At 45.1% G+C, this 7,751-nt stretch overlaps 1 non-coding gene across 1 annotated transcript; it reads left to right on the plus strand.

The window, feature by feature from the left end:
* Window positions 1-6,497: 6,497 nt before the first annotated feature.
* On the plus strand, window positions 6,498-6,604 carry LOC136886910 (U6 spliceosomal RNA). The gene has a single exon (XR_010861874.2). It is a non-coding gene; the product is annotated as a U6 spliceosomal RNA (small nuclear RNA).
* Window positions 6,605-7,751: the final 1,147 nt, after the last annotated feature.

Raw genomic sequence — 7,751 nt, forward strand, 5'->3', positions numbered from 1 at the left:
GCCGTATAAAAATACATATCATGTTCTGCGATAGTTGGTAGTGTGTTGTGTACTGTGTGTATTAATAGAGACACAAATATCTAGTCTCTGATCGAGAGAAATCAAGAATACAAACTTAACATCCCGGCCCAGCCAAGAATAAATCTCAGGGCCCTTTGAACCGGTCATTCATCCAAGTTCAGCGCAGTGCTCTTCGGTTCAGAGGGCCCCACGTGAGATTCCCGGCCGGGTTGGAGATTTTAACCTTAAATGGTTAATTCCCATGGCTCGGGAACTAGGTGTTTGTGCTGTCCCCAACATCCCTGCAACTCACACACCACACATAACACTACCCTCCACTACAATAACACGCAGTTACCTACACATGGCAGATGCCGCCCATCCTCATCGGAGGATCTGCCTTACAAGGGCTGCTCCCGGTTAGAAATAGCCACACGAAATTATTATTATTATTATTATTATTATTATTATTATTATTATTATTATTATTATTATTATTATTATTGCTATTTGCTTTACGTCGCACCGACACAGATACGTCTTACGGCGACGATGGGATAGGAAAGACCTGGAAATTAGAAGGAAGCGGCCGTGGCCTTAATTAAGGTACAGCCCCGGCATTTGCCTGGTATGAAAATGGGAAACCAGGGAAAACCATCTTCAGGGCTGCCGACAGTGGGGCTCGAACCCACTATCTCCCGATTACTGGATACTGGCCGCACTTCAGCGACTGCAGCTGTCGAGCTCGGTATTATTATTATTATTATTATTATTATTATTATTATTATTATTATTATTATTATTATTATTATTATTATTCAGGAAAGGACCGGGACGTCATAGTGTGTAGAAGAATTCGTGACTTTCCTCATATCACACCATGAATACACTTTATCATCATCATCATCATCATCTGTTTACCCTCCAGGTTCGGTTTTTCCCTCGGACTTAGCGAGGGATCCCACTTTTACCGCCTCAAGGGCAGTGTCCTGGAGCTTCAGACTCTTGGTCGGGGATACAACTGGGGAGTATGACCAGTACCTCGCCCAGGCGGCCTCTCCTGCTATGCTGAACAGGGGCCTTGCGGGGAATGGGGAAGATTGGAAGGGATGGACAAGGAAGTGGGAAGGAAGTGGCCGTGGCCTTAAGTTAGGTACCATCCCGGCATTTGCCTGGAGGAGAAGTGGGAAACCACGGATGGCTGAGGTGGGAATCGAACCCACCTCTACTCAGTTGACCTCCCGAGGCTGAGTGGACCCCGTTCCAGCCCTCGTACCACGTTTCAAATTTCGTGGCAGAGCCGGGAATCGAACCCGGTCCTCCGGGGGTGGCAGCTAATCACGCTAACCACTACACCACAGAGGCGGACTATTATTATTATTATTATTATTATTATTATTATTATTATTATTATTATTATTATTATTATTATTATTATTATTATTATTGTTATTATTATTCAGGAAAGGACCGGGACGTCATAGTGTATAGAAGAATTCGTGACTTCCCTCATATCACACCATGAATACAGTTCATACTTCTTCATTTTGAATCTTAGGCCATTAAGACCAGACTTCAGTGTTTATGAATCTTCCTGTCACGGGAGTACTTAAGGGTTAATTTCAGATTGAATATCCAGTTTTGCATATTCTAGTAGTGATAATACTGTATGAGACTTCGTTTCAAACCCCCGTCTCTCAGGCTCTTTAAGTCAGTTCGCTGAGTATAATGTATTTTAACATAGATATTATATTTGGACTGGGGTTCTAACTCGAATAGGGTCATCAATTTGCCGTCGATAATTTTCCGATTCCATGGTAACCATGGCAACCGCTGTTCGTCTGTAGTAGGTGAGAAGCATCATCAAGTGGAATGTTCAGCTACGTTAACTCATGAGTAATATTAATATTCATACAAGACAGGTTCGTGACAGACTAACATGTTCACAGTCCGGCCACGGGGCAACGCGTCCGCCTGTCGCCCGGAGTCCCCGGGTTCGATTCCCGGCCGCGTCAGTAATTTTTGAATGTAATGATTAATATCCCTGGCCGGGGGCTGGGTATTTGTGACGTTCTTATTTTTTTCCTCACACACAACATTCCACACTACCGCCATTCCCATTACACGCAGGTTCGTAAAATATGATGCCAGTAGGAGCAAAAGATCGACATGAGTCGAGGCCCCGAACAAATAGAGCCTTTTTTAAATCTTCAGGGAAGTATTTTGAGAATAATAATAATAATAATAATAATAATAATAATAATAATAATAATAATAATAATAATAATAATAATAATAATGTCTGCCTCTCTGGTGTAGTGGTTAGTGTGATTAGCTGCCACCCCTGAAGGGCGGGGTTCAATTCCGCGGTCTGCAAGGACATTTGAAAATAGGTATGAGTACTGGAACGGGGTCCACTCATCCTCTGGAAGTCAACTGAGTAGACGGCGTTTCGATTCCCACCTCAGCCATCCTCGAAGTGGTTTCCCATTTTTTTTTCGAGGCAAATGCCGGGATGGTACCTAACTTTAAGGCCACGGATCCTTATTCCCTCATCTTTCCCTGTCCCTTCCAACCTTCCCATCCCCCATAAGGTCCCTGTTCAGCATAACAGGTGAGGTCACCTGGACGAGGTACTGGTCCTCCTCCTCAGTAGAACCCCCCACCCCCCAAGCAATTGTCCAACGCTCCAGGACATGCCTTTGAGGCGGTAGACGTGGGATCCGTCGCTGAGACCGGGGACGATATAAGGCTGGAGGGAAAATGGATATAATAATAATTAATAATAATAATAATAATAATAATAATAATAATAATAATAATAATAATAATAATAATAATGCCGCACTGAGTGGCTCAGATGGTTAACGCTCTGCCTTTCTGAGCCCAAGATGGCAGGTTCGATCCTGGCTCAGCCCGGTGATATTTAATGGTGCCCAAATACGACAACCCTGTGTCGGTCGATTTGCTGGCACGTAAAAGAACTCCTGCGGAACAAAATTTCAGCACCTCGGCGTCCCCGAAAACTGTAGAAGTAAATTCAATAATATAGGCCAGATGGTGGCAGCGCCTTTTGGGACTCATAGCTGTCAGCTCGCATTTCAGAGATAGTGGATTTGAACCCCTAGGAGTGGGAAGGAAGCGGCCGTGGCCTTAATTAAGGTACAGCCCCAGCATTTGCCTGGTGTGAAAGTGGGAAACCATGGAAAACCATCTTCAGGGCTGCCGACAGAGGGATTCGAACCTACTATCTCCCGAATACTGGATACTGGCCGCACTGAAGCGACCGCAGCTATCGAGCTCGGTAGTTTCTCATTTTCACACCAGGCAAATGCTGGGGCTGTACCTTAATTAAGGACACGGCCTCTTATTTCCAACTTCTAGCCCTTTCCTATCCCATCGTCGCAATAAGACTTATCTGTGTCGGTGCGACGTTAAGCAAATTGTAAAAATAAATCATTTCTCCAAGGTCCGACTCCTTGTCTGAATGGTTAGCGTTTACGCCTTCGGTTCAGAGGGTCCCGGGTTCGATTTCCCGCCAGGTCGGGCACTGGTTGTTTGTGTTTGTGCCAACACTTTCCTCTTCATATTCAGACAACACACCACATTACCAACCGCATACACAGTAGTGATTGCATCCCTCCATATAGGCTTACGGTTCCCGACAGGAAGGGCATCCGGCCGTAAAATAGGGACAAATATTAAAATTATGCGTGAGGCGGTTCGCACCAGCGACCCCACAAATGTGGGAAAAGTGGTAGACGAAGAAGAAACTATTTCTCCAAACGATTTGGCTTCACCAAGGATTTCATTACATACGTAGGCTACATTCACCCTCATCATACACTGTTATGGCTTTCAGCGTTCTGTCTGCAAGCCTCTGTGAATTTACTAAACGCTTCCACACAATCCTCGATTCGTAACTAGTTCTGTGACCTCGTTTATTTCTGAGTCAAACCGCGGGACTGTGTGGCTCAGACGGTTGAGTCGCTGGTTCGATTCTGACTCAGTCCGGTGATATTTGAAGGTGCTCAAATATGTTATCCTCCTGTTATTATTATTATTATTATTATTATTATTATTATTATTATTATTATTCCGGCCCCGTGGTGCAGTGGTAGCGTGCTTCCCTCTCACCCGGAGGCCCCGGGTTCGATTCCCGGCCAGATCAGGGATTTTTACCTGGACCTGAGGACTGGTTCGAGGTCCAGTCAGCCTACGTGATTAGAATTGAGGAGCTAACTGACGGTGAGATAGCGGCCCCGGTCTAAAAAGCCAAGAATAACGGCCGAGAGAATTCGTCGTGCTGACCACACGACACCTCGTAATCTGCAGGCGTTCGGGCTGAGCAGCCGTTACTTGGTAGACCAAGGACCTTCAAGGGCTGTAGTGTCATGGGGTTCTATTATTATTATTATTATTATTATTATTATTATTATTATTATTACTCTGACCATCGTCTTCTTGGTCTCTCTCTACTTCCATTTCGTTATCTTCCATTCAGCCCCAAGGACTCTTAATTTGGAAGTGTGGGTATATGACCACTGGGTCCTTGGCTGAGTCCTGGCATTGCTTCCACTTACTTGTGCCTAAGTCCTCACTTTCATCTACCCTGTCCGACATCCATTGGTCAACTCTTGTTCTTTTCCGGCCCGGCCAGTGTTAGGTTTGGAGGCCTAGGGAGTCCTTAATTTTCACACCCTTCGTGGCCCTTGGATTTCTTTGGCAATAAGTTCATATTTTTTTCAAACGACTCCTCGTTCAGTTCGATATCTTAAAAACTACGGAAATTATAGATTGAACACGATTGCTAGTAGGTGCATGGTTCTTCTTTACCTATTATGAATATACGTGTGTACGCTACCACTTAGAACTCTGCAGCAAAGCAACAAAATCAGTTTAAAAGTATGCAAAATAAGGAGCAAATGCGCAATTTTACTGTATACCTCCTCTGTATTGGCGGGAATTTGGCTGCAATAAAAGTATTATTATTAATATTCCTCGTCAAAGAATCCAAATGCATATTCAAAATTACAATTGTATTTATATAGATTAGTTATGGAAATTGATTATTCGCATTTTCTAGTCCACAGCTGGCAATTACTACACACATCCCACCAATGCGCATGGTTTATCTTGATATGATAGGGTATTTTCCCATATAGTAACTGTTTGTTTTCGGTCCCGTGTTGCTACGGAGACTTTGACTTTCTCCACATGATAATAGAACACTGTTATCTGTCTGTTTATACTAGAAACCAAACATGACCCAGTCTTCTGTTTGGTGGTTCCAATAATGCACAATCTAGATCATGTTGTGCTTACACAGACACTGAAGAGAGAAGATGTTCAAAGGAATATTTCAAGAGACGTTAAGTACAACGCGAGAGTTCCAGAAAAGAGTAACATTAAGTTCATATGTGGCTAAATCCAGATTGATTTTTCTGTTTCAATTGGCTTAGTTCGTACCTTGCTGTCATAATGAATGTATTCATGGGGAATGCCAACGGCCGTAGCCGTGTTGAAACACCGGATCCCGTTAGATCTCCGAAGTTAAGCAACATTGAGCGTGGTCAGGAGTTGGGTGGGTTGCCACGCGCTGTTGGTGGGGGATAAGGGAATGGAGGAGCGGAAAGGAACTGGTCACCCTACCGCACGTAAACTCCGGCTCAGGAACACATCTGCGGAGGTTCGGACCTGCCTTCGGGCAGAATAACCCTTACCTACCATGGGGAATTATGATATGAGTATTTATTGTTATGGTTTAGAAGGCTGTAAAGTGATTAACTAAAATTATATCAGCCATCATTGGTGAATGACCTGTGTCCGACTCGTTGGCTGAATGGTCAGCGTACTGGCCTTCGGTTCAGAGGGTCCCGGGTTCGATTCCCGGCTGGGTCGGGGATTTTAATCACTTCTGATTCATTCTTCTGGCTCGGGGACTGGGTGTTTGTGTCCGTCTCAACACTCTCCTCTTCATATTCACACAACACACTACACTACCAATCGCCACAGAAACACGTAATAGTGATTACATCCCTCCATATAGGGTTGGTGTCAGGAAGGGCATCCGGCCGTAAAACAGGGCCAAATCCACATGTGCGCCGCAGTTCGCAACCGCAACCCCACAGGTGTGGGAAAAGCTGTAGGAAAAGAAGAAAAAGAAGAAGATTGGTGAATGACCTGTGTCACTTTTCCCTGGAACTCAAGGTTCCAAATATTCTGGTTAATTAATGAGAGAATGTGCATGAAATACTGAAGAACACGGATAAACCAATTTAATGGAAACTTTCTTCGTTTTAGAGCCTTCTCTTGCACCAGAGATTCTCAAACTATTGAGAAATTATACCCCTCATTCAATGAAAAATGTTCAATGAAACCCACGACAAAAACTCCCTAATGATAAGTATTAAAAAATATGAGTAACTGGCTAATTATTTATGCAGTTGTAATTCATTATAAACCGTTATTCTAAATAAACCTCGTAAATAGGACGAGTACTCGCTTCGGCGGCACATATACTAAAATTGGAACGATACAGAGAAGATTAGCATGGCCCCTGCGCAAGGATGACACGCAAAATCGTGAAGCGTTCCATTTTTTTTTGTCCGCCTCTGTGGTGTAGTGGTTAGTGTGATTAGCTGCCACCCCCCGGAGGCCCGGGTTCGATTCTCGGCTCTGCCACGAAATTTGAAAAGTGGTACGAGGGCTGGAACGGGGTCCACTCAGCCTCGGGAGTCCAATTGAGTAGAGGTGGGTTCGATTCCCACCTCAGCCATCCTGGAAGTGGTTTTCCGTGGTTTCCCACTTCTCCTCCAGGCAAATGCCGGGATGGTACCTAACTTAAGGCCACGGCCGCTTCCTTTCCTCTTCCTTTCCTCTTCCTTGTCTATCCCTTCCAATCTTCCCATCCCCCACCAAGGTCCCTGTTCAGTATAGCAGGTGAGGCCGCCTGGGGGATGTCTGAAGCTCCAGGACACTGCACTTGAGGCGGTAGAGGTGGGATCCCTCGCTAAGTCCGAGGGAAAAGCCAACCCTGGACAATAAACAGATTAAGAAAGAAATAGGACGAGATCTTTAAATAAAATATAACACTTCACAAGAAACTTAAGAGTTTGTATCTGTCATCATCATCATCATCATCATCATCATCTGTTTACCCTCCAGGTTCGGCTTTTCCCTCGGACTCAGCGAGGGATCCCACCTCTACCGCCTCAAGGGCAGTGTCCTGGAGCTTCAGACTCTTGGTCTGGGGATACAACTGGGGAGTATGACCAGTACCTCGCCCAGGCGGCCTCACCTGCTATGGTGAACAGGGGCCTTGTAGGGGGTTGGGAAGATTGGAAGGGATAGGCAAGGATGAGGGAAGGAAGCGGCCGTGGCCTGAAGTTAGGTACCATCCCGGCATTCGCCTGGAGGTGAAGTGGGAAACCACGGAAAACCACTTCCAGGATGGCTGAGGTGGGAATCGAACCCACCTCTACTCAGTTGACCTCCCGAGGCTGAATGGACCCCGTTCCAGCCCTCGTACCACTTTTCAAATTTCGTGGCAGAGCCGGGAATCGAACCCGGACCTCCGGGGGTGGCAGCTAATCACGCTAACCACTACACCACAGAGGCGGCGTTTGTATCTGTATCAAGGATAATACAATGATGACAAAGTAAGACTGGATACTCTGCTTGTTTGAAAGTTTCATAAGACGCTAGATTATAGCCTGAATATAAAATGAGTAAGTAACGATAAAATACTT

The sequence above is a fragment of the Anabrus simplex genome, chromosome X (genome assembly GCF_040414725.1).
Source record: "Anabrus simplex isolate iqAnaSimp1 chromosome X, ASM4041472v1, whole genome shotgun sequence".
Lineage (NCBI taxonomy): Eukaryota > Metazoa > Arthropoda > Insecta > Orthoptera > Tettigoniidae > Anabrus > Anabrus simplex.